Source organism: Mobula birostris, chromosome 2, assembly GCF_030028105.1.
Source record: "Mobula birostris isolate sMobBir1 chromosome 2, sMobBir1.hap1, whole genome shotgun sequence".
Classification (NCBI taxonomy): Eukaryota; Metazoa; Chordata; class Chondrichthyes; order Myliobatiformes; family Myliobatidae; genus Mobula; species Mobula birostris.
Genome location: NC_092371.1, coordinates 94,747,862 through 94,775,677, shown reverse-complemented (window position 1 = coordinate 94,775,677; position 27,816 = coordinate 94,747,862). Strand labels below are relative to the sequence as shown.

The 27,816-nt window shown below is 42.0% G+C and overlaps 1 protein-coding gene across 1 annotated transcript in view; it reads right to left on the bottom strand.

Annotated features, from left to right (window-relative positions):
• The window catches only part of rab35b (RAB35, member RAS oncogene family b), a 112,998-nt gene that overhangs the window by 81,756 nt on the left and 3,426 nt on the right, over positions 1-27,816 (bottom strand). The gene's annotated exons all lie outside the window — the stretch shown is intronic.

The following is a 27,816-nucleotide window of genomic DNA, read 5'->3' as shown; positions in this document are numbered from 1 at the left end:
TGTATACAAGTACAATGTCTAGAAAAATATGTATATAACACTTCACCATCAGCTACCAGTCCTTTATAACAAGATGAATAAAGTTTAATTTTTGGATGACTTCCACAAGGCAAGCAGTGCTAAGAAAGCAGAGATTTAACCACAGACAAGAGACAATGCACATCAACTCCAAACTGACAGGCAGCGGGTGTTATAAACTGAAATGGATATTAAAGGCAAGCACAACATGGGTAACTAGTTTGAGCCTTGAAACAAGCAGGATTAAAAAAAAAATTAAGATAAAAGCATTAGCCAATTACCTCAGCTACAAAATGTATGCCTGCACAAACAAAATGGCATGGTCACATTTAGTAAACCAAAATAAATTGTTTAAATCTTTTAATGATTAGTAATTTGGTCCTACAATTGTTCATAGGAGAATAATTATTTCCTTAAGTTCGAGGACAAACAATATGATCCCAATTATCTATGTGGGAAACTGTGCTTCCAATTCACGCACCAACCTTTAAACCAGGAACAGGAAGGAAAATGGGTTCTACATGAGTTGGAAAAGAACTAAGGCATTAGAATCGAGGGTAAATAAATTAAGAATGACTTTATTTAAGGGTAATCTAGGAGAGGCAGAAGGGTAAGAGTGGCGGGAAATTCAAAGAGACACATAAGTGAATAATTGCTCTAAACCAAACACCAATTGGAAACACTCATGCCCATAAATGAATTAACCTATGAAAAGTGGTGGCTACAGCCCCAGTCCATCACAGGAAAAGCCATCCCCACCACTAAGCGCATCTACAAGGACTGCTGCCACAAGAAAACAGCATCCATCAAGGACTCCACCATCCAGGTGACACTCTCGTCTCGCTGCTGCCATTGGGAAGGACGTATAAGAGCCTTAGGTCCAACACTACAAGGTTCAGGAACAGTTATTACCCTTCAACAGTCATGCTCCTAAACCAGTGAAGATAACTTCACTCACCCCAAAACTGAACAGTTTCCACAAACTATGGATTCACTTTCAAAGACTCTACAACTCATGTTCCATTTACTTATTCATTATTGTCATTTGTTATTTTTGCATTTGCACACTTTGTCTTCTTTTGTACATTGGTTACACGTCCATCTTTGTGTGTAGTAGTTTTTCATTGATTCTATTGTTTTTTTGTATCTACTGTGAATACTGCAAGAAAATAAATCTCAGGGGAAAATATGGTGACATACACTTACTTTAAATGTTAGAGGAATAAGGTTGAAGTCAGAAATTACAGTGCAAGGGAGACATTGAAGATTGAAGTCAGCTGCCCAAGTAAGCATTCTTCACCTAAAGGTGTATGAAACAAATTTAATAAACAGCAGGCACAAATTTACATGCTTGATGCCATCTGCGAGGAGAACAGTGATGGTTACAAAACAGTCACTGGGAATTAAGTATTGCAGGTTTAGAGTTTACAGGAACAAATATTAGAAAAGTAACTATAATCAAGCATACATGACTTCATTGAAAAGGAAGTAGAAGAGTAAAGACCAAGGTAGAATTATAATTATTTAATATTGTAGTGGAGGTTACATACCCCTTGGTAGCATCTTCGTAGATTGGATGTACAAGGTGAAAATTAGACTTCTTTATGGCAAAAGTTGCTTTATTGAGGTATTTTAATTTCCATATCATTTGAGTTAAGCACACTAGCTCATGACAAAGTAAACACAAAATACTCTGCAGATGCTGGGTTCAAAGCAACACTCACAACATGCTGGAGGAACTCAGCAGGTCGGGCAGAATCCGTGGAAATGATCAGTCAACGTTTCGGGCTGGGAACCCAGTCCTGACGAAGGGTTCCGGCCCGAAACGTTGACTGATCATTTCCATGGATGCTGCCTGACCTGCTGAGTTCCTCCAGCATGTTGTGAGTGTTGCTCATGACAAAGACAGTAAATCAAAGAGAAAAGGATAAAGGTTCTAAGGCTAACTGTTTTAGATTAAGAAATGAGTTAGCAAAAGTGGACTGCATCAGCTATTTGAGGAAAAACCAGTATCGGATCAACAAAAGGCATTGATGGAAGAGATTCAAGGGTTTCAGGGCAAGAACGTTTCCCAGAAAGAGAGTTGATTGCGGAATCTAGATGAACGATAAGACGCAGAAGTTAAGATAAGGCAAAGAAAGGAAGCATACATCAGACACCACACAAAGCTGGAAAACTTCATACAGTACAAGAGTAATTAAAATGGAGATGACAAAAAAAGCAAGAGCAGGTGTGAAAAAAAAAACTGGCAAATAAAATTAAAGAAAATGACCCGTTGGGGCATCCTTTGAGAGAAGGGTAGTGCAGTCTGATGTGACCAGAATGAACATTAAATTTTCCTGAATGCTATTGGTATCGCTTTGCTTTAGAAATTGAAGAAAACCTCAGTTTATTAAAGAAGAACGATGCATAGCAAGGCAAATATAGCTCCTCATCGCTTAACGAAAGACACTTTTGATGGCATCATTTATGGTTGACCTGCCATCCTTGTGCCCCGCGTTGTCATTCTGGAGACGTGCAGTCCTTTCTTTCTGCCGTCTCTTCATCTCTTCTGCTGTTTATTCTTTGTCTCTGATCTTGGAGACGTGAATTTCTCTGCTCCTTTGTCTCTTCCTCTCTCCTCCTCCTATGCCTGTTTTTGTCATTCTGGAGACATGCAGCCCTTTCATCCCCTGAATCTTCATCTCTTCTGCTGTTTGTTCTTTGTCTCTGATCCTGGAGATGTCCATTTCTCAGCTCGTCTCTTCCTCTCTCCTCCTTCTGTGCCTGTTTGTTATTCTGGAGACGTGCAGCCCTTTCATCCCCCTCTCTTCATCTCTTCTGCTCTGTGTTGTTTGTCTCTGATCCTGGAGACGTGCAGTTCTCAGCTCCTTTGTCTCTTCATCTCTCCTCCTTCTATGCCAGTTGTTGTCATTTTGGAGACGTGAATGCCTCTCCTCCTCTGAATCTTCTTCTCTCATCTTTTTTGTCCTGACTCTTTGATCCTGGAGTCTTGCGGCCATGGCTTCATCCGATTCTTGTTCTCTCCCTCTCCTTGCCGCTTCCCGACGACGTTTGGCGTCATCTCCTGACCATATTGTTCCCCTTCTCTTTCCACGCGGCATAATTAGGCTGACCATATTTTTTTTTACCCTAATGCTGGATAGAAGATACAAAGCAGTAACACCAAAGCCTCCAGGATGCTGATTATTCTTGATGATGTGGTTGGTGCTCTCCTAAATGGACGTGATATAGTCACTGCTGTCCTTTGACTGCAGCAAAGGGTTTGATGGGTGTCTCGAAGTACGTCATTACAATAAGATTTAATTATCTCTTATTGATGGGTGGCAGTTTGATCACATGCTGATAGCGATTAGCAGAATGTGACCGCTCGAAATAGAGCTACCCTGCCCTTTTGCTCCAGTTGGTGTCGCTGCTGTGAGCATCGTGAGTCGCTTCTGAAGCTGGCCGTGTGCATGTGTCGTGGTGTCGCATCGCGGTTTCCATCATGGCTGACATCGGCTCTCGGGTGAAAGCGGGGCTGTTGATTTTTGGCAAGTGAGCAATTTTATCCGAATATATAACCCTGAACTTAAAATGCGCTAACTTACAGAATGCCGGCTAAGTCGATTTAGCCAAATAGTGCCGCTGTAATGTACCCTTTACGCTAATTGGAGGTCACAAACAGACAGAGCATGAGAGTTTTAGTAGTATATAGATCCAAAAAACATTTATTAGTTGCTTTTTAAGTCCCTTTAGTGATTTAAAAAGCAAGGAGATTGGAGGATGTGGAAAATCTTTTAAATGAAGTTTTTTTTGAGGGGGAAATGAATCTGATGTTTTAATTGTGGCAAACAAGAGTGGAACATCATAAATCAGAAAATATTAAAATATATCCCAGCCTGTTAGAAGAACAAGAGATGAAATAGTGGAGGACGAATAAATCTATCAAATATTCCCAGGCTATAACACTGCTGACATAGAATCATTGCTTAAATAAGGAGGAAATGATATAATAAGGGGGTCACAAACAGGTTAATTCAACTGGCATCTTGGGAAGACTGTTAGAATCCATTCTAAACTACAAGTGTAAACTTTTCTTTAGAAAGGTGCATATCAAAGACAGCATTTTTTTTTAAACCAGTGTGATTGTTTGTCGAAGAAAGACTGATCAATTTAAATAAATTAATTGAAGTAGTAACATGGAAAATCAGTACTTTTGAAGCAGTCTATGTAGATTTCAACAAGACTCTTGACAAGACCCTGTACAGCAGTCTGATTAAAGAAATAAAGGACCATTGTATTGTAGAGATTGGCAAGTTACATCCAATGATGGCTCAGTGCAGGAGGCAAAGGATAATGGTAGACAGATGTTTTCATGATTGGAATGGGCACAATGTTCAAAACTTAGTCCCTTGCTCTTTGTGGTTTATTAATGATTTACACCGGAATGTAAGGGCAAGATGATGAAATTTGAAGATCACACGTACTGGCTAACAGTCAGAAGGAAAGCTTTAGACTGAGAGAAGGGAAATGCTTTAGCAATTTTGGCACAAAAATGGCAGATGTAATTTAATGCAAAAGAGTGTGAAGTGTTGGTTGCAACAAGGTGGGCGAAGATACTGAGGTGAGGAACACTAAAGTACACATGCACAGATTCCTAAAAGGCGGAACAAATAAAGTGGTTAGAGAAAGCATAGAAAATACCAAACTCTATTTACCAGTGTGATTGGCACTCCATCACTGCACACACTAGTTGCACTGTGTTCCATCTAATGAAATGCGGTGCAATTGTTTCTCTAAACTACCCTGACAACTCCTGCCAAACTTGTGACTTCTGCTGAGAACAAGGGCTTCAGTGGCATTGGAACATCACCTGTAAGGCTCATACCATCCTGATGTGGAATCACTATTCCTTGTCACTCTGTCTGAATCTTAGAACTTCCCAATAGCACCATGGCAGCACCTTTATAAGGACTCAAGTAGGTGTCTCACCACCACATCTGGCAGAAATTAAGAATGTACAATAAACTGTAGTCTTTCTACAACTTCCAACATTAAAAACAAGCAAAAGAATAGCCAATTGATAGAATAAATCAGGTTATGTCAGAACTAAAGATCAGTTAGATCATTGTTCGTGCAGTGCATACAGTTCTGGTCACCAATTCACAGGAGACTCGTGATTGCACTGAAGGGGTCCCAGACGAGATGTCTACATGAATAACTATGACAGGTGAGCCATAGACCTGGTACTGCAAGGTGGCATCAGGGTAGGGAGCTCTTCTGAGACTAGCACAGGCATGATGGGCTGAAAACCTATTTTGTCAACATTCTCCTGAGGAGGTTCAGAATAATACCCAGTGACAGTATGTTTCAGAGCTAACAGACCACATAGGAATTAATAACCAGTACTGAGTCAGAGCGATGTTAACAATGCTTGAACGTTAGTTGTCATAACACGATGGAGTTAAGGTTCCTAAACCTGCTGTCATGAGAGGTGTGGTTTATTCTGCCACCCGCTTCTCTGGTCTAATTATAAAACCAAAAAGAAAACATTAAAAAAAATTATTACTGCACCCCACTTCTGATTTTACCACAGCACACAAAGTGGTGTCTGAGTTTGAAAATGTAATTGACAGAGCTTAATGTAGTGTTTGGAAGGGAAAACCATTAAGCCATTAAGATTTTAGATTGAGGCAAGATTAACTTTAATGCACTAAAGCAGACTGACCAGACTAAACTATGCAAATTTGCTAACGGATAAGATGACAGATGATCAGTAGGAGGTGTTGCAGAGAACTAAAATGTGATATACAGACAATTTAGCTTGGCAAGATAACTTTTCTGATCACATCATGGAGTCAAACAACATGAAAACAGGCCAACTGACCCAAGGTCTACCAATCACCTACTTAGACTAATCCTACATTCCCATCAAAACACACACAAAATGCGGAGGAACTCAACAAGCTAGGCAGTGTTTATGGAAAAGGGTAAATCGCCGATGTTTTGGGGAGAGTGGAGAGGGCAGGAGGGTGAAGACAGTTGATGGCAACGTGAAATGGAGAACTCAATAAACTGTCTACCATCACATGCCTTTTAATGCATTCTCCAAATCAACCACAGTCAAAGCTGTGTAATTTTTCGCTTTGTTTCGATTTATTATTCTAGTTATGATACAAAGTAAAATTATATTTTTGTCTCATCACTCTTCCCCAAAGGGCACTTAACAACAAGATCAATCAACTTTTTCCTCAGTCCAGGAAATGCGATCCAAATTAGCCTGTTCTCTGGTTCCATCAACATATTTATTCAGAGAAGCATGAACTCATCTTTTTCCCTTTTGCAACAAATTTGATTCACTCAGTCTAGATAGAGGTTAGAGCATTTCATGATAAATGTATTCCAATGTAAATTGCTTAATTTTCTCAGTTACTGCCATGTTCAATGCTACAATTACTATTTGGTGGCCCAAAGAATCTCTTGCCAATACTTTCGGCCCCTTGTTTCTTGGAACTTAAGTTAACTTTGAACATCAAAAGGTTTTTGGGTCTCATGGTGATGAAGGCAAAATATTTGATGTGGATAGATTGACTGGTATCAGATGGTAGTGTACATATACAGTATTTCCCTGGTTGGCAAAATGCAACTTTTTAAATATATTTAAATGAATTGGATGAAGGAACTATAGGCAAGTTTGCTAATGGCACTAAATATAGAGTACTGATGAGTTCTTATCTGAATGACAGTTTAGAGCGTTAGTCTCATCATTTAAGAAAGGGTATAAATGCTTTGAAAGCAGTTCAGAAAGGTTTGTCATACTAATGGGCAGAATAGGTTTGACTGAAGCATGCAAGATCCTGAGGGACCTTAACACGGTGAATGAGAAAAAGATGTTTCTTCTTGTGAAAAATTTGGAACTAAGGGTCACTGTGGATACAAGGCACAGTAATTAGGTCCCCCTTGCAAGGTTCATTCAGAAAGCAAGGAGACATGGGATCCAAGGAGACCTTGCTTTGTGGATCCAGAATTGGCTTACCCACAGAAGGAAAGTGTGGTTGTAGATGGCTTGTATTCTGCATAGAGGTTGGTGACCAATGGAGTTCTGCAGGGACCCCTCCTCTTTGTGATTTTTATAAATGACCTGGATGAAGAAGTGGAAGGGGGGGTTGGCAAGTTTGCTGACAATGTGGTCAGTCTGGAGGGTTGTCAGAGGTTACAGTGGGACACAATCGAGTGCAAAACTGGGCTGAGAAGTGGCAGATGGAGTTCAACACAGACAAGTGTGAAGTGGTTCATTTTGGTAGGTTAAATTTGAAAACAGAATACAGTATTAATGGCAAGATTCTTGACAGTGTGGAGGACCAGAGAGATCTTGGGGTCTGTGTCCAAGGGACACTCAAAGCTGCTGCGCAGGTTGACAGTGTTGTTAAGGCGTACGGTGTGTTGGCATTTATCAAACATGGGATGGAGTTCAAGTACCATGAGGTATTGTTACAGCTATTAAAGACCTCGGTCAGACCCCACTTGGAGTACTGTGTTCAGTTCTGGTCAACTCACTACAGGAAGGATGTAGAGCGTGTGCAGAGGAGATTTACAAAGATATTGCCTGGATTGGAAAGTGTGCCTTATGAGAATAGGTTGAGTGAACTTGGCCTCTTCTCCTTGGAGCGACAGAGGATGAGTGGTGACCTGATAGAGGCATACAAGATGATGAGAGGCATCGATCCTGTGGACAGCCAGAGGATTTTTCTCAGGGCTGAAATGGCTAACACGAGGGGGCATAGTTTTAAGGTGCGTGGAAGTAGGTACAAGGGGAATGTCAGAAGCAAGTTTTTCCACATGGAGAGTAGTAGGTGCGTGGAATGCACTGCCGGTGACTGCGGTGGAGGCGGATACAATAGGGTCTTTTAAGAGATGCTTATATAGGACATGGAGCTTAGAAAAATGGAAGGCTGTGCAGTAGGGTAATTCTAGGCAGCTTCTACAGTAGATAACATGGTTGACACAACATTCTGGGCTGAAGGGCCTGTAATGCGCTGTGGATTTCTATGTTCTATGTTACCCTTGCCATGATCTCACGGGGTACGTCCACACTATGCTGAATAATTTTGAAAATGCCGGTTTCGAGTAAAAACGACAGGCGAACACACTAAGCATTTTTCAAAATATCTGTCCACACTAACACATATATTTGGGCGCATCTCCTCTACTGGGCACGCGCAGGACACACAGAAAACAAGCGAAGAGGAAACGGTATACATCGTGCGCGTTTGTCCAGTTACAGAGTAGAAAAACTTCAAAGGAATTGCTCTTGGCTCTCACGCAGGAGGACTTAAAACTAAAACAAAAACAAATGCTGGAGTGTATGGAGGCAACTGACAGGGAGTTCACGGACAGTACGACCTGGCTGACGACCAACAGTGAAAAACTGACTAACCCTGTTGCATTAATAAAGCACCTTGTTAAATGTATAAAACATGTCTGCATCAGTGTTATTTTGTATTTCCATACAATGTTACTTTAGGCTGTTACACATCTATTGTCAGAGAAGTACTTGCATAAATAGGTAAACCACCTTCATACAAGCAAGGACAGAAAACAGGGCAAAGTGAGTATACTTATTTATTCAGTAAGCTATGGGCCAAAATATGTGGTGAGTACATTTCTAACTCTTCTGGCTTCAGTCTCGTTGCCGTCTGTTCTGAAATTGTTAGGTTCTGTGAAGCGCAGAATCAAATATCGCTGTGATGATTGTACAATTGTTTGGCGACAATAAAGTAGTAATAATAAGAAGAAGAAGAAAACAATGAAATGCCGCGCTGTTGCCATTTGTTCTGGCACGTCATGACAGTGGTTTTAAAAAGCACCGATTACCCCGTACACACTGCAACGGATATTAGGCATTTTCAGATTTATTCACTCTGGAGACAGTTTCTGAAAATCTCTGTTTTCGGGGGCTGAAAACGCCGTTTCAGTGTGGATGGAGGGTCAAAATGAAGAGAAAAAGCTTCGTTTTCAAAATTATCCAGCATAGTGTGGACGTAGCCACAGAATGGTAGAAAGCTTAGAGGCAAAATGGCCTGCTCTTACAATGGAGACAGCAATAATGATTTCACAGATCCTGCTGCACTGAGAAAGGCGGCCTTGCCAAGTGTGATAAGTGCAAACTTTCTTTTAGTTAAACATGCCAAGCAGTCATCTTGAACAATGCGAAAGCCAATGAAATACTCTGAAATGCAGTCTCTGCTGCTATAATCTTAATTCCTGACGTGACTTGTGTTCTACTGCATATTATCAGCTTGCGTGCATTAGACAGGTTACTTAATGTTCAGCACATTTAAGCATGCTCACAATATAATGAATACCAGCCGATACCTAAACTTGCTGATAATAAAGCTTTAGGGATATTAAATTAGGTGCAGAAGCCATCCAAAACATCTTTGGTTTCAATACTTTTGCGGACTTATGTCTAGTCAGAAATGTATTAATAGTTCGCTTATAAACATTGAATCTTAAATTAGGTTTTTCTCCTAGGTTCTAACTCTAAAGACTTCAGAATCAGGTTTAGTATCACTGTCATATGTCCTGAATTCTGTTGTTTTGCAGCAATGGTACATTCTAATACATAATAATTAAAAACTATAAATTACAATAAGTAGTGCAAAGAGAGAAAATGGAAAAAAAGTAGTAAGGTCATGTTCATGGGTTCATTGTCCATTCAGAAATCTGATGAAGGGAAAGCTGCCCCTGTGATGTTGAGTGGGTGCCTTTAGGCCCCTGCATCTCCTCCATAATGGCAGCAATGAGAATCGGGCATGTCCTGGGCAATGGGAGTCTTTAACGATGGATGCCGACTTTTCGAGACATTGCCTTTTGAAGATGTCCTCAACACTAGGAAGATGTGCCCATGATGAGTTTAGAACTTTCTGCAGTTTTTTCTGAACCTGTGTAGTGGCCCCTCCATACCAGACAGCAATGCAACCAGTTAGAATGCTCTTCACAGCACATTTGTAGAAATTGGAGAGTTTCTTTGGTGACATACCAATTCTCCTCAAATTCCTAGTGAAATATAGCCACTGTCATGCCTTCTTTGTAATTATGTCAATATGTTGGGCCCAGGATAGATCTTCAAGATGTTGACACCAGAAATTTGAAACTGTTCACCCTTTCCACTGTTGATCCCTCGATGAGGATTGGCATGTGTTCCCATCTTCCCCTTCCTGAAGTCCATAATCAATTCCTTGGTCTTACTGATGTGGAATACAAAGATGTTGTTACAACACTACTCACCTATCTTGCTCCTGTATGCCCCTCATCACCATCCGAAATTCTGTTAACAATAGTTGTGTTGTTGGCAAATTTATTGATGGCATTTGAGCTGTGCCTAGCCACATAGTTGTTGGTGTAGAGCAGGGATTCACAACCCTTTTGTGTCATGGACCCCTACCATTAAACGAGTGGTCTGTGGACCGCAGGTTGGGAACCTCTGGTGTAGAGAATGTACAACAGTGGGCTAAACATCCTTGAAATGTGCCAGTGTTGATTGCCAGCGAGGAGAAGATGTAATTTTTGATCTGCACAGATTATGGTCTCTGGTAAGGAAGTCAAGGATCCAGTTTCAGAGGGAGGTACACCATATCCTCGTCATATGCGGGGGATACGTTCCTTGCAGTCGATGCATAATGTGAAACCGCATAATGTGAATAATTATTTAAATGGTGAAAATAGGAATGCGTTCCAGAGGGCTTCCTAAATGTGTTTTATCTGTAATTTATTTACATTTTCATACCAATACAACACAAAAGCAGTACCACAAGACAACATTTGTATTATATTTCATCAATTTAAGGTAATATTCAATGTAATAAATCATAGAAAGTTAATATCCTAGGGTGTACGGTACTCACCAACAGTGACAGGTGTGTTCGCTCCGGGAGATGAGTGGTTGTTGAGGTGTCGGGCAGCTTTACATGTATAAGGTGGATGGTTGTGGTCGTCAGGATCATATCAAGCACAGCAAGGGATGAAAGAAGACTCACAGAACTCTTAGAACTGCCAGCAGCAGGAGATGACACTGATTTGAAGAAAGTGGTGAGGGTTGTTTGCTTGGCAGCATTTTGTTTATCAGCATAAATTTGCTTGTAGGGAAGAAGGGTTGATGGCAGGGAACGACTGAAATGCTGACTCCGTTCTAAACTTGGGTCCATGTCCATCGCCATTTGTGCCAAGTGTTCTGACTTCCACCATTCCCTCACTGTTGGTAAGCTCCCAGGATTTTCAAAATCGTCTGTTGCTTGCAGCATCTGAGAGATAGCCCGCCGTACAATTTCCAACTTTTTTTCCCAAGTGTTAAAGCGGTTCTCTGCCGCTCCGCTGATGGCCCAGGACATGACATCGGACGCTTAGGAGGCATAGTTAAATATTTCAAGCACAAAATCACTGCACTGTAGGTAAAACTAACAAAAGTTTAAGAGCACAAGATTGCGCATCCACACCTTGCCAAAACCAATGCGAGACTGGCGGGAGTGAGAGTGTGAGGTGTGCACAGGTGATGTGTATTGGCGGGAAAGCAGTGCTCCTCGTATAACTGAGTTTCGGACGCATATAAGGAGACGTTGGTAGACAGAGGTTCCTCGCATAACTGAATCCGCATTGTCTGAAGACGCATATAATGAGGATAAGGTGTACAGAGGTCCAGGTTTTGGAGCTTGTTGACTGGAAGTGAGGATATGATTGTGTTGAATGCTGAGCTGTAATCAATGTACAGGAACCTTACGTAACGTATTCAATCAACTATTAGATTGAAAGGTTGCTTGTTCCAAACCACAAGAATAATCTTCCATATAGCAATGTATAAATACTACAGCAAGTACCATACCCTTTCTTAGAGATATTCCCACAGTATTTAAGCAGGAGGGAAAGGTTATTCAGGAGCACAGTCTGCTTATGTCTGAGCTTCCTAATAACTTCAGTAATTTAAGCAATACTCCCCTTCTCCAAAATACCTCAGTCATAATAATGTACTGTTCTCATATTCAACCAACTACTTATTATTTACAAGCATGTTAACAGTGTTCAATTGACTACAGATAAACAATGACAAATATTTAAAATACTTCCAATAAATGTACATTCCATTGAGAAATAAAAATTCATCAGGAAAAGCTCTAGTTAGCCGCGGCATTTAAGGATAGCATTAAATTAAAAGCTGACAACATTCTCGAGAAAATCAGCATGCCTTAAATTTGGGAGGTTTAATAAACACCAGTGATGTTGGAAAACTAAGAGGGTGAATTTAGAATATGAAAGCGAGTTAGAAAATAAATATCTTCTATTAGTTTGATCGGCAATAATAGTAGGGAAGATAAATGTGAGTCCCTTTGAGAAATATTCAGGAGAAATTACGATAATAAAAACTCCTCTCCAGCCCTTTACTTTTCCCTTCTACCTAGCTATCACGTTCTAGCTATCCTTCTTGCCCTCCCTTAAATTTTTATTATGGCATTTTCCCCCTTCCTTTCCAGTCCTGAAGAAGGGTCTCGGCCTGAAATGTCAACTGTTTGTTCATTTCATGGCTGCTGCCTGACCTGCTGAGTTCCTCCAACACGTTGTATATGAGGCATCAGGGATTGCCAAGAAGCTGTTTACTTGGGCTACATTGTTTAACCCTATGGATATATCATGAGCCTATGGTCATGATCTTAAAGTGGCAGATGATGAGATAAGCATTTACTCACTAACCCAGAGGGTAGTGTATACTCAATGAATATACTGAAATCTATAAGCGATAGAATTTTATGGACCAAAAGTACAGGAATGTGGATGAAGTACGGAATTACTCATGGGCTTATTGAATGGTGCTGTAGATTATGTGCTTGTTATGAACTAGTCATGATAATATTTTCTCAACTGGGGATCACTACAGAATAGAATCTTAACAGTACCATACTTAATGTGGTCAAGAGCAGGATATCTTGACATCACTCACTCAACTGACTCTCCCTCCAACCCAAAGTCTTTCCACTATCTGTAATGCAAGTTAGTAAGGTGATGGAACATTCTCCATTTGCCAAACAGCACACAAACTCAACAATACACAGGACAGTTGTCCAACTGACCAGCACCCCAATCAATGACTTCCTTCAGACCCAGCATGGTGGCTGCTGAACATACCACCGACAATATGCACTGTAGCTGTGTCTTTGATAGCACAACCCAAGCTCATGACTTCCATTGCCTAGAAACACCCGAAAAGCAGGTGCATGGGAACGTGCAAGCCACATATTATACAGATTTGGGAAATATATCACCATTCTAGGTCTACGTAGACAAACATGGTTCCCTAAAGGACATGGGGCTGACTTCATCATGGGATCAACAGCAGTTCAGTGCAACTCCCCTCCAGTTTCTTAAGGGTAATCAGAGAAGGACAAAAGGATCTTTCCAATCATGTCCAAATCCTTTAAAGAATGATCCAAAAAATTTCCTACTATACATAAATCTTTCTCACTTTATCTATTCTGCTGCTAAGAGACTCAAACAGCAAACATGGCCAGGCAATAGGTAGTTTTCTTGCTAGCATGCAATGTTCAGAGTCTGAGAGTGTTTACACTGGGATATTTTAAAACCAGACATCATAAATATAAGGCAGACACTGAAAATTCTAATTATCATCTCTGGAAAAACACCTTTACTCAGTGCAAGCAATATGCTGACAGCATGAGAAAGAGTGCCAGGAGGAGCAAAAACGATAACAAAGACTAGTTGGAATGGGCTGTTTAGATGCAGATTATATATGCTGATCATATGTTATATTGACTACTTAAAATTCTTTTCAAGATATTCAAGAAATAGAGCAAGTGCACCTCATTTTAACACTCACAGAAAACCTCTCATTAGATTCTTCATCATGTGCCATGTGATAAGATGTAGGTAATCATGGTCTCATGACCACTGGCAAATTTTTTCTACAGGACTGGTTTGCCATTGCCTTCTTCTAGGCAGTGTCTTTACAAGGTGGGTGACCCCAACTATTATCAATACTTTTCAGAGGTTGTCTGCCTGGCATCAGTGGTCACATAACCAGGACTTGTGATATGCACCAGCTGCTCATACGACCATCCACCACCTGCTTCCATGGCTTCACGTGATCCTGATCTGGGTGGAGTGGGGGGGTGCACCTTACACCTCCTTTAGCAGAGTTGTTTCTCCACCCCGCCACCCAACTGCATGCCATCATTGGGTGAATTGTAATTTTTCTTGTAGCATAATCATCTTTATAGTATGCATGCAGCTTAGTGAAATTTTCCAGCAATTACAGTAGTTACTTCTGTATTTTTCTAGAAGCTTCTTAGTTTTCTGTAGCAGATGTTACACCACTTGAATCTGGCTACTTTATAGGTTAATTGTTATCACTGGGTTTTAGTTATCTCTAGTCTGAGCACAAGATGACCACAACTGCTTTTTCCTTTCACACAAAAAATGCTAGTGAACGCAGCAGGCCAGGCAGCATCTATAGGAAGAGGTACAGTCAACATTTCAGGCCGGGACCCTGATAAAAGGTTGGAAAGCCATACGGTAGCTATTAAAAAAAACTTTGATTAGGCCAGTTTGAAGTATTGTGTGCAGTTCTGGCTGTCGCACTATAGCAGGAGTTCCCAACCTGGGGTCCACGGACACCTTGCTTAATGGTATTGGTGCACAGCATAAAAAAAGATTGGGAACCCTGCACTACAGGAAGGATGCAAAGGCTTTGGACAGGGCGCACAAAATATTTACCAGAATCTTGCCTGAGTTGGAGTGCATTAGCTACAAGGATAGGTTGGAAAAGCCAACTTGGCTTGCTTTCACTGGAGAGTCAGAGACTGAGGGGCAACCTGATAAAAGCATTTCAAATTCTGAGAGGCACAGACAGGGCAGATAGTCTTGTTCCTCCCATGACAGAAAGACCAGAAAAGTTAAATTTAACTGGCTTTCAGCTGACAGATCAGTTATTTGCTCTCCTGTGCCTTACCAGCTTAAATTTTGCTTTCTCCTAGACAGCATCTCAATTGCTCCACTCTTATCAGATTCATATCAGCGTATTCTTGCTCAGATCCTGCTCCAAATGCAACAACTGTTGATTCTTGGTGCCACACTTTGCTCCTGTTGTCAAATGCCAGCTCTCATTCCTATTCACAAGCATTCCACTGGACCTGAAATATTAGTCTCCTTTTCATTCCACAGTTAGAAGGTAAGGTGACACTTCACCTGCTAGTCTGTTGGGTTCCAGGTGAGGTAACACTTCACCTGTGAGGCTGTTGAGCTTATCTACTGTATCCATTTCTCCTGGTGTGGCCTCTTGTATATCGGCAAAATCCAGTGAAGATTAGACCACTTTGCCGAGCACTTATGCTCCATCGGCCAGAAGAAGCAAGATCTCCCTGTAGCCAGCCATTTCAATTCCACTTCCTACTCCAACATGCCAGTCCAGGGTCTCTTCTACTGCTGTGAGGCCACACTCAGGTTGTAAGAGTAGCACCTTATATTCCATCTAGGTAGTTTCCAAACAGATGGCATTAACTTCCTAAACTTCTGGTAACTGCACCCCCCTACCTTTCACCATTCCCGATTCCCCTCTCTCACCTTATCACCTTACCTGCCCATCACCTCTGTCTGGTGCTCCTCCTCCTCCCCTTTCTTCCATGGTCTTCTATCCTCTCCCATCAGATTCCCCCTCCTCCAACCCTTTATCTCTCTTACCTCTCAGCTTCCCAGCTCTTCCCTTCACCCCTGCCCCCGGTTTCACTTATCACTTTCCTCCTGTTACTTTGTCCTCCAACTCTCCCCACCCTTTTTACTCTGACTTCTCCCCTTCCTTTCCATTCCTGATGAAGGGTCTTGGGCCAAAAGGTCAACTGTTTACTCTTTTCCATAGATGCTATCTGGCCTGCTGAGTTCCTCCAGCATTTTGTGTGTGTTGCTCTGGATCTCTAGCATCTGCAGATTTTCTCAAGTTAGTCGTGCTTCCAATATCAGCATAGACATCCTGGGATAGTGGTAGTCAATTTGCAATAACTACCTTCTTTACTCTTTTTGCTAGATGTGGTTCCAGCCCATTGAAGATTGAACTTTGTTTATTTTATACTACACTCAGCCAAATGCTACTTGATATCATGAGTAATCACTTTCACCCCATGAATTTAGCTCTTTTATCTATGTGTTGATAAGGAGGGGTGGGGGGGGGTGGAATATCACAAAATCCATAGCCAAGTAGTACTTTGAGAACCTGTGCTCTGGATTAATATATAGGCATCCGTTAGACTCGTGAGACCATGGATTTGCGCCTTGGAAGATTTCCAGGGCGCAGTCCTGGGCAAGGCTGTATGGAAGACTGGCAGTTGCCCATGCTGCAAGTCTCCTCTCTCCATGCCACCGATGTTGTCCAAGGGTAGGGCACTAGGGCCGATACAGCTTGGCACTGGTGTCGTCGCAGATAAGTGCCTTGCTCAAGGACACAACACGCTGCCTCAGCTGAGGCCCAAACTAGCAGATCACTAGACCGACGCCTTAACCATTTGGCCACGTGCCTAGATTAACAGCCTAGCCACAAAACCATTAAATGGTAGCAAGGTAGTTAGTGCAATGCTAACACAGCTGAGGGCTTTGGAGTTCAGAGATCAATTCCGGCGACCTCTATAAGGTGTTTGTACATCCTTCCTGTGAGCATGTGGATTTCCTCCGGGTGCTCTGGTTTCCTCCCACAATACAAAGACATCCTGGTTAGTAGGTTAACTGGTCATTATAAATTGTCCTGTGATTAAGCCAGGGTTAAACTGGTGGGATGCTGGGCAGTGAAGCTCATTGGGCTAGAAGGGCCTGTTCCATGCTGTATCTTAAATAAATAAATATTGTGGAATAGATTGTTTGGGATGAGAGAGAGCAATTTCCTGATGTAGGGCTTTGACTGAAACATCAACAGTGCATTTCATCCTATAGATGCTGCTTGACCTGCTGGGTTCTGGTGGCAGATCATTAATTGCAAGAAGAATTACCTACTTTTATGGCTTCTTTCCTACAAACCAAACCATATTTTTGTTGACCTTACTTGCAGCTACTGGTTGGTTACTCAGTCATCATCAATGCCTCGTATCACTGATAGTAAGTATTATTCAAGGATTAGTTTCTAATAGTTACCAGCTCTCCAAATATGATGTTTCTAAGACCAGGAAGTGAGCATCATGGTAATCAACTTGGATCTTTCCCAACTCTTTCACTGGGAATTAGCACATTACTTGTAAGCAGCACCACCCTGCTTGTTACACTTTAAATGACATCATATTCTGTTAAGAATTGCACTTTTGACCATAACTTTATTGTTCAACTGAAGGCTGTGATTTTTCACCCCAAATCATAGTCATAGAACACTACAGCACAGAAACAGGCCCTTCAGCTCATCTAGTCCATGCCAAATTATTCTGCCGAGTCCCAATGAACCGCATGTGGACCATAGCCCTCCATATCTCTCCCATCCATGTACTTGTCCAAACTTCTCACATCCACCACTTCCACAGGCCACCCTGACAGTTCCACACTCACCACCCTGAGCGAAGAAGTTTCTTCTCATGCTCCCTTTAAACTTTTCACCTTTCATCCTTAACACACAGCCTCTAGTCCTAGTCTTACCCAATTTCAGTGGAATTACCCCGCCTGCATTTACCCTATCTATAGCCTTCAAAATTGTGCATACCCCTTTCAAATCTCCCCTCATTCTCCTACGCTCTGGGGAATAAAGACCTAACCTATTCAGCCTTTCCCTATAACTCAGGTCCTCAAGTCCTATCAAAAACTTCATAAATTTTCTCTGCACTCTTTCAATCTTCTATCAATCCTGTAGGTACGTGACCAGAACTGCACACAATAAACTAAATTAGGCCTCACCAATACCCCACATAACTTCAACAAAACATCCCAACTCCTGTACTCAGTATTTTATTTATAAAAGCCAATGGACAAAAGCTTTCTTTATGACCCTATCTACTTGCGATGCCACCTTCAAGAATTATGGATCTGTATTTCAGATCCCACTGTTCGAGCACACACCTCAGTCCCAACCATTCGCCATTTAATTCCTACCTATAATTTTCCATCTTATTCTCACAGCCTTTCTTAAACAATCAAACATTAGCTATCCTCCAGTCCTCTGGCACCTTACCCATGGCTGAGGACATTTTAAATACCTCTACTAGGGGCCCTGCAATTTCTGCATTAGCCTCCCACAAAGTCCAAGGAAACACCTCATCAGGCCCTGGGGATTTATCCACTTTAATTTGCCTCAAGACAGCACACACCTCGTTTGAACTTATCTCCATTCAAGTTTAATTACCATTCAACCATACATGAATACAGCCAAGTGAAGCAGTGCTCCTCTGGGGCCAAGATACAGAACACAGTATCAACTATACCAAGGCTGATATAGCACATAAGAAAGCAGAAATCATACAGTCACACAGAAAATTAATATAACCCAAGTCCGAGAGACACATCTTACAGATTGATAGTGCATGGGTGATTGTTGGCAAGAACAAGCCCTCAGCAGTCCACAGAAGAATGCACACACACAATCCGCCTCATCTTCCATCAAGCGAACACGGGTAGTAGCACAGACAGGGGGAGGGCCAGCCCCCAATCCAGCGTGGATACCATGTCACAGCACCTGCATTGTCTCCTCTCCTAGATGGCTGAACAGGTAAGCCCACAGCAGGAGGACTAGTCCACGCTGCAACTAAGGCCACACAGTTACCCCACAGCGCCAATAAACCATTGAACCAGACTTGCAGTATTCTACATTACCAATGTCCAAGTGTCTTGTGATCACAAGAAAAATGTCCAAGACGATCACTCACTGTTAGACTGAACGTTGCCATCATGCACTGACTCTGATGCCTTTCTGTAATAGGCAGCAACATGGTCAGCACCAAGTCCAGATCCTCCAGCTCCCCCACCATCCAGCAACTACCTGATGGCGTAGACCTGAAGAACCTGAAGTTCTTGATGTCCAGCAGTGTCTTGTGATTGTTAAAAAAAAAGACTTAAAAGAAAGTCAAAAGCACCTTTGGTTGGCCCCAGAGAGACCATTGTGGCCGAGTATGCTGCCATCTTACCAGAGAGCTGCTATCTCACTGGAAGATGATCCCCTAACTTCCCACTAAAGCTCTCCTGGTGATATTCCAAAACCACACAACTCAAAACCTGCTGGAACATATCTGGGACAGCAAAAGACAGCTGGAAGCTGGCAGGGTAGAATCCAACACGCGGTGGTGGCTGTCTGTTATGTCCAATGATGACAGGAAACCTGTGCAGGAGTTTTTAAACTTGGTAAAGCCATTGCACTGGAGCAGTTCCACTCTTCTGACCTCAGAAGTCTGAGCAAGCATCACGAACTGGCTGCAGAGGATGAACAGGACTCTGTGCCTTGTCATACCCTTTGCTCTCCTTGGAGTGTTGCAGTACCACCTGCTTGGCCGTTGGATCTCAATGTAGATTTCATCCGCCCAGTCCACCGGAGCCGACTTTGCAGGCTGGGACGGGTATACCTCCAACTCACTGGAGTACGAAGCCACTGGCTACCCTCATCTGATTTAGCCCACCTGTCAAAGACAAGAGTACTGGGGTGTGGCTGCTGTTGCATGCAATCAGCTACTTGAAGCCACAGGTGAGAGCTGAGTGACTGCACCCAACAGGACTGACAAACAACTAATGTGCAAAAGGGTAGCAAAGTATAGTACTCAAGGTGTTGTATCTCAATGCATGGAGTATAAGGAATAAGGTGGATGATCTTGTTGCACTATTACAGATTGCCAGGTATGATGTGGCCATCACTGAATCGTGGCTGAAGGACGGACGTAGTTGGGAGCTGAATGTCCAGGGTTACACGTTGTATCCGAGGGATGGGAAGGTAGACAGAGGGGGAGGTGTGGTTCTACTGGTAAAGAATAGCATCAAATCAGTAGAAAAATGTGACACAGGACTGGAAGATGTTGAATCCTTGTGGGTTAAGTTAAGATCTGCAAGGGTAAAAGGACCCTGATGGCAGTTATATACAGGCCTCCCCACAGTGGCTAGGAGGCGGACCACAGACTACAACAAGAAATAGAAAAGGCATGTCAAAGGGGCAATGTTATGATATTCATGGGATAGTCATGGGAGATTTTAACAAGCAGGTCGATCGGGGAAAATCAGGTTGGTAATGGATCTCAGGTAATGGATGCTGTCCAAGTTGCATGAGCTGCCATCTTGGACAATGTCTCCCATCCACTGGGTGGGCACAGGAGTACATTCAGCCAGACACTCATTCCACCGAGATGCAACACTGAACCTCATAGGAAGTCATTCCTGCCTGTGGCCATCAAACTTTACAACTCCTCCCTTGGAGGGTCAGACACCCTGAGTCGATAGGCTGGTCCTGGACTTATTTCCTGGCATAATTTATAATTTACATATTACTATTTATTTATAGTTTTATATTGCTATATTTATACTCTATTCTTGGCTGGGGCAACTGTAACGAAAATCAATTTCCCTCGGGATCAATAAAGTATGACTATGACTATGAGAGCGAGTTTGTTGAATGCCTAAGAGATGGCTTTTTAGAGCAGTTTGTCGTTGAGCCTACTAGGGGATCAGCTATATTGGATTGGGTGTTATGTAATGAACCGGAGGCGATTAGGGAACTTAGGGTAAAAGAACCCTTAGGTACCAGTGATCACAATATGATTGAGTTCAACTTGAAATTTGATAGGAAGAAAGTAAAGTCTGATGTAGCAGTATTTCACTGGAGTAAGGGAAATTATGGTGGTATGAGAGAGAAGTTGGCCAAAGTCAATTGGAAGGAGCTGCTGGTAGGGATGTCAGCAGAGCAGCAATGGCGTGCGTTTCTGGGAAAAATGAGGAAGGTGCAGGACATGTGTATTCCACAAGTGAAGAAATACTCAAATGGCAAAATAGTACAACCATGGCTGACAAGGGAAGTCAAAGCTAATGTAAAAGCAAAAGGGAGGGCATATAACAAAGCAAAAAATTAGTAGGAAGTTAGAGGATTGGGAAGTTTTTAAAACCCTACAGAGAGCAACTAAAAGAATCATTAGAAGGGAAAAGATGAAATATGAAAGTGAGCTAACAAACAATATCAAAGTGGACGGTAAAAGTATTTTCAAGTTTGTAAAAAAATAAAAGATGAGAGTGGATATAGGACAGCTAGAAAATGAGGCAGGAGAAATAATAACAAGGGAAAAGGAAATGGCTGATGGACTAAATGAGTATTTTGCATCAGTCTTTACTGTGGAAGACACTAGCAGTGTGCCAGATGTTGTAGTGTGAAGGAAGAAAAGTGGGGTGCAGTTACTATTACAATAGAGAAGGTGCTCAAAAAGCTGCAAGACCTAAAAGTACATGAGACACCCAGACCAGATGAATTACACCTTAGGGTTCTGAAAGAGGTAGCATTAGAGATTGTGGCAGAATTAGAAATGATCTTTCAAAAAAATCATTGGACCCTGGCATGATGCCAGAGGACTGGAAAATTGCAAATGTCACTCCACTCTTCAAGAAAGGAGGAAGGCAGCAGAAAGGAAATTATAGACCAGTTAGCCTGACCTCAATGGTTGGGAAGATGTTGGATTCGATTGTTAAGGATGAGGTTTTGCAGTACTTGGTGACACAGGACAAGATAGGACAAAGTCAGCAAGTGAAAATCTTGCCTGACTGACCTGGTGGAATTCTTTGAGGAGATTACAAGTAGGATAGTTAAAGGGGATGCAGTGGATGTTGTATATTTGGACTTTCAGAAGGTGCCACACATGAAGCTGCTTACCAAGCTTGTGGTATTACAGGAAAGTTACTAGCATGGTTAGAGCTTTGGCTGATTGGAAGAAGGCTGCGAGTGAGAATAAAAGGATCCTTGTCTGGTTGGCTGCCGGTGACTGGTGGTGTTCCACAGGGGTTGGTGTTGAGACCGCTTCTTTTTATGCTGTATATCAATGAGTTAGATGATGGAATAGATGACTTTGCTGCTAAGTTTGCAGATGATAGGAAGGTTGGTGAAGAGGCAGGTAGTATTGAGGAAACAAGTAAGCTGCAGAAGGACTTAAGACAGATTAGGAGAATGGGCAAGTGGCAAATGAAATACAATGTTGGAAAATGAATGGTCATGCACTTTGGTCATAGGAATAAATGCATGGACTATTTTCTAAACGGGGAGAAAATCCAAAAATCTGAGATGCAAAGGGACTTGGGAGTCCCCGTGAAGAATACCCTAAAGGTTAACTTGTAGGTTGAGTCAGTGATGAGGAAGGCAAATGCCATGTTAGCATTCATTTCAAGAGGTCTAGAATACAAGAGCAAGGATGTGATGCTGAGGCTTTGTAAGGCACTGGTGAGGCCTCATCTTGAGTATTGTGTACAGTTTCCCATGGTGGGAGAGTCTAGGACAAGAGGGCACAGCCTCAGGATAGAGGGGCATCCTTTCAAAACAGATGAGAAATTTCTTTAGCCAAAGGGTGGTGAATTTGTTGCCACATGCAGCTGTGGAGGCCAGGTTGTTGTGTGTATTGAAGGCAGAGATTGATAGGTTCTTGATTGGACATGGCATCAAAGGTTACGGGGAGAAGGCCAGGAACTGGGGTTGAGGAGGAGAAAAAAAAAAAGGATCAGCCATGATTGAATGGTGGAGCAGACTCGATGGGCCAAATGGCCTAATTCTGCTCCTATGTCTTATGGTCTAGAAGACAAACTGCAAATAAATAAACAAACAAACAATAAATAGCAAGAACATGAGATGAAGAATCGTTGAAAATGATTCCATAGGTTGTGGGAACATTTCAGTGATGGGGCGAGTGAAGTTATTCCCTCTGGTTCAAGAGCCTGATGGTCGAGGAGTAATAACTGTTCCTGAACTTGATGGTGTGGATTCCGGGGCTCCTGTACCTTCTTTCTGATGGCAGCAGTGAGAAGGGAGTATGTCCTTGATAATGGATGCTGCTTTTCTGCCAGAGTGCACGAGGTAGATGTGCTCAACGATGGGGAGGACTACCTGTGATGGACTGGGCCACATCCACTACTTTTTGTAGAAGTTTTCATTCAAGGGCAAGGGCCAACCAAAATTCAAAGTAAACCAGCAACAGTACATGTTAATTAGGAATAGGCTGAAAGAATTAAAGCCCTTCACCAGCTCACCATCCTAGTCCATGCTTGCCTCCATATCATGGATAAAGTCCTTTAATCTTTTACTCAGTTTGCTTATCTGTTCATTTTGTCTTTCATTCTGCCTCAAGCTACAGGACTAAATTCAATGTTATAAGTAACACACATCAAAGTTGCTGGTGAACGCAGCAGGCTTGCTGCGTTTACCAGCAACTTTGATGTGTGTTGCTTGAATTTCCAGCATCTGCAGAATTCCTGTTGTCAATGTTATAAGTACTGGTTTTCTCCTCCCCATCACCCTCTTCTGACATCTAATGAAGATAAACTAATCAAGTGCAACTTAACAACATTTGAACTTCAAACCAAAGCTTTAATTAAAAAAAATACATTTCTCTTCCCAATCTTTATTCTATAATCCTTCACAACAGCACATTTGAAAGAGCACAACCTCTTTCCAATGGACACCTGAACACAGGTCTATTATTCACTATGAAAACCGTCTACACAGTGAAAACATTTTTCAAAGCTTTCACTTAGTGGAAAGAATAGAACAGGTGTAATGGGTATCAGATGATTGGCATGAACTAGATGGGCAGAAGGGTTTGTTTCTATAGGGAGTACACTTCCATGATTCAGTAAGTAAAGCTCATGAGGGCACATTTCAGGTTGCCAGTCTTCACATCTTACACTAGACCAGCAAACTCATCCTCAAGCCAACTTTTAGCAACAATGAGGTGAAATCACAATTCTTCTCAATTTGCATATTCAGAGCCATATAAGTATGCAGGGTATGGCAACCAGCAGTAAATAGTGACAAAATGTCATCACCTTGCTGAATAATTTTAGGGTACTTTCATTTTTGTCTTGGTAGCCGTAAATATTATCAGGATTTCACATTTTCTAGAACCAAACCTCACTACATTACTCTAACCTATTTCTTTGCAACAAAGCGCCTCTTACTTTTTTAAGCTTGTCATTTAATCTCAAGACATAACTGGAGATGGCTACACAGCCCCTTCAACCTACTCAACATTCGACAAGATTACCCAGGCTTCAGCTCCCCTTTTCTGTCTATTTCCCTACCGAACACACTTGAGTACCATGACATTTAACATATTATTCAATCAGTCAACTGCCACAGGTCCTGGAATAAATTCTTGATCATCAAGCTAAGAAATTCCTCCTTATCCAAATCAAAACCTACTCATTCCAGATTCTCTTTTGAGGAGGAAGCAACCTTTCGGTATTTTCCTTGCCTTGGTACCCACAAAATTTTGGATAGTTTTATAAGATAACCTACCTTTCTTCTAAACTGAGAAACATGGCCCAACCTTTTCTCATAAAGCAATCTCTTCATTCTCGGGATCAGCTATCTGAACATTCACTGAACTAACTCTAGTGCAGGTATATCCTTTCTACAATAAGGAGACCAAGATAGTATGTGGTGTTTTAGGAGCAATTGCATCAGTGTTCTGTACAGTCAAAACAAGACTTTCCTATTTTTATACTATGTACCCCTTCGCAATATGATCATTATTACGTTTGCCTTCAGTTACTGGCTGCACCTCCAAACTGTATTTTATGTAGAAGAACATAAAGATCCCTCTCCTCCATTTAAGCAACACTCTGTTGCTCTAAGTGCATTATCTCACACTTGTACAAATTTATGCCAGAGTTATACAGCAGGGGAATAGGCCCTTCAGTCATCTGGCACAGTTCAACCAAGATACCTTCCTGAGTTGGTCCTATTTGCTTGCATTTGGCCCAGATCTCTATAAAACTTTTCTACTCATGAACCTTCTTAACACACACAAAATGCTGGAGGATTTCCACAGCTCAGGCTAATGGAGATGAACAGTGGATGTTTTGAGCTGAGACCTTTCATTAGGACTTGAAGAGGGCAGCAGCCAGAAGAAAAGGGAGGGTAGGAAGCACAAGGTGGTAAGTGATAGGTGAGTCCAGGTGAGGAGGAAGGGAATGATGTGACAAGCTGGGAGATGAATGACAGAAGAGGCAAAGGGCTGAAGGCGGCATCTGATACGAAAGGTCAGGAGGAAGGAGGTGGGAAACCAGAGGGAGGAAAGTGAAGTTGATGGGCAGGTTGTGAGGGCAGGGAAGGGAAAGAGAGGGGGTAACACCACAGGGTTAAGAGAAATGGGGGGGGGGGAGGAGGAGGAGGAAAGGAGGGGAGTGCTTACCAGAAGTTAGAGAAATCAGGTTGAAAACTACTAAAACAGACTATGAGCATTGCTCCTCCAATCTACATTTTGGTATCAACGTGGCAGTACAGAAGTCTGTGGACAGATGTCAGTGGGGGAAAAAGGGAAGTGGAATTCAAATGGCTGTCCACTGGGAAATGCTGCATCTTGTAACAGATGGAACAAAGGTGCTTGGCAAAGCGGTATCCCAATCTACGTCAGGTCTCACTGATATACAGAAGGCCGCACTGGGAGCGCCAGATACAATGGATGACACTGCTGGATCCACATGCAAAGTGTTGCCTCACCTGGAAAAACTGCTTAGAGCCCTGAATGGTGGTGAGGGACAAGGAGTAGGGGCAGGTCTTACACTTAAGACTGTTGAAAGGATAAGAGCTTAGAGGAGGATCACTCGGAAGGGACAGGTGGACAAGGAAGTTGCAAAGAGAGAGATCACTGCAGACAATGGAGAGAAGAAGGGAGGAGAGGGGAGGACGTACCTGGTAGCAGGATTCTGCTGGAATGGCAGAAGTTGCTGAGGCTTATGGAGTGGTAATAAGGACAAAGGGAAGATTATCCTTGTCATGTTGAGGGGGGTGGAGTGGTATGGACTGAGGACAGACATGCGGGCAATGGAGGTGCAGGAACAAGCCAACTTTATAGCAGCAGAGGGGAAACCCCTTTTTTTTTTAAAATAAAGAGGACATCTTTGATGCTCTAGAATGAAAAGTCTCATCACGAGAACCTATAGGGCAAAGATGGAGGAACCAGGAGAAGGAATAGCATCCCTACAAGTGATGGGGGGGGGGGGGGGGGGGAGTGTTATCAGGGTAACATGGGTTTGTATCATTAAACATCAAAATAAACATCCACTGTTCATTTCCCTCCAGAATGCTACCAGACCTGCTGAGTTCCTTCAGTATTGTGTGTTATTGTAGATTTGCAGCCGTCTACAATGAACCCATCTATACATCTTTCATTGTACCCACGTGTAACACTTCCTCTGAAAGCTCATTCCATTACACTACCACACTGTAAAAAAAAACTTGCTTCTCAAGTCCCTTTTAAACCTTCCCCCTCTCACCCAAAACCTATGCCCTCTAATTTTACCCTACCCTACCTTGGGAAAAAGACTGTCTATCCACCTTATCTATGCCACTCATGATTTTATAAAATTCTCCAAGGCCATCTTCAGCTCCCTTCATTCCAAGGAAAACAACCACAGCCTATCCAGTCTTCCCTGACAACTAAAGCATTTCAGTCCCAGGAACATTCTTGTGAATCTATTCTACACCTTTAGAATAATTACATGGTTCCTATAGAATGGTGACAAGAACTGCATGCAATATTCCAAGTGTGGTCTCACTAAATGTTCTATACAGTTGAAACATGATATCCCAGTTCTTTTGTTTAGTGGCCTGTCCATTGAAGGCAAGCATACCAGATGGCTTCTTCACCACTTTATCTACCCGAATTGGTACTTTGAAGTAGGCATTTGCCCCTTTGGGCACGTTAATTACTGTGCAACTACTACTCTGGTTTAACTTCCCAAAATTCATCATTTCACATTTGTCTGAGTTAACTTCCATCAGCCATTCCTTTGCCCACTTTCCCAATTGACCCACATCCTGTGTCAATCCTTACCTCAGTGGAAACTTACTAAGCAAGCCACTGACATTCCCACCCAAATTTTCAATATGTGACCAATAGCAGGAGACCCTGCACCGATCTCTACAGCACACCAATTGCCACAGGCCTCCAGTCTGAAATACAACCTTCGACTAACACCCTCTTATTCCTTCTGAGTCAATTTTGCGTCTACTGACATTAGCACAACAATTTATATTTACAAATATTTGCCCCCTTATTAAACCAGACTATACCTCTTCATTGACTCAGGGTACTACTCATTACTCTCTTTCACTTGTCGACAAGAAGATCATGACCAAAGTAGCCACTTGCCCTAACATGGTCAATGATCCAGGGGATTTAATGGCCTTTCATTCTATTAGCTTGCCAGTAACGGCGATTGCTTTATGATTTCCTGGCTATTTTGTTGTTTTTAAACAGTTTGTCTGGCTTAAATTGAAATAGATTGAACAGGCATAGTTTTAATGTCATTAAATGAGTCTTACTAACATAATCAACACTTTAAAAGCGAGAATGCAATGAATCACCACTTTAATTCTCCTATACTTTCTGCAATACAATACAAAAATACCTTTTTCTACAGGAGCAATACAATTTTGTAGATCTGATCCATCAACATTAGAATTTCCATTAAATTCTAACTGCTGAATGTACTGGGTACTCTTCAGCATTCTTTGTATCTAGACAATGTACAAAAAGAAAGACAGGTGAGAGGACACACTTTTACCATGACACACACCTTGTCTCAAGTTGTTACATTAGTGACTGACAATAATTACCAGTAACTAAA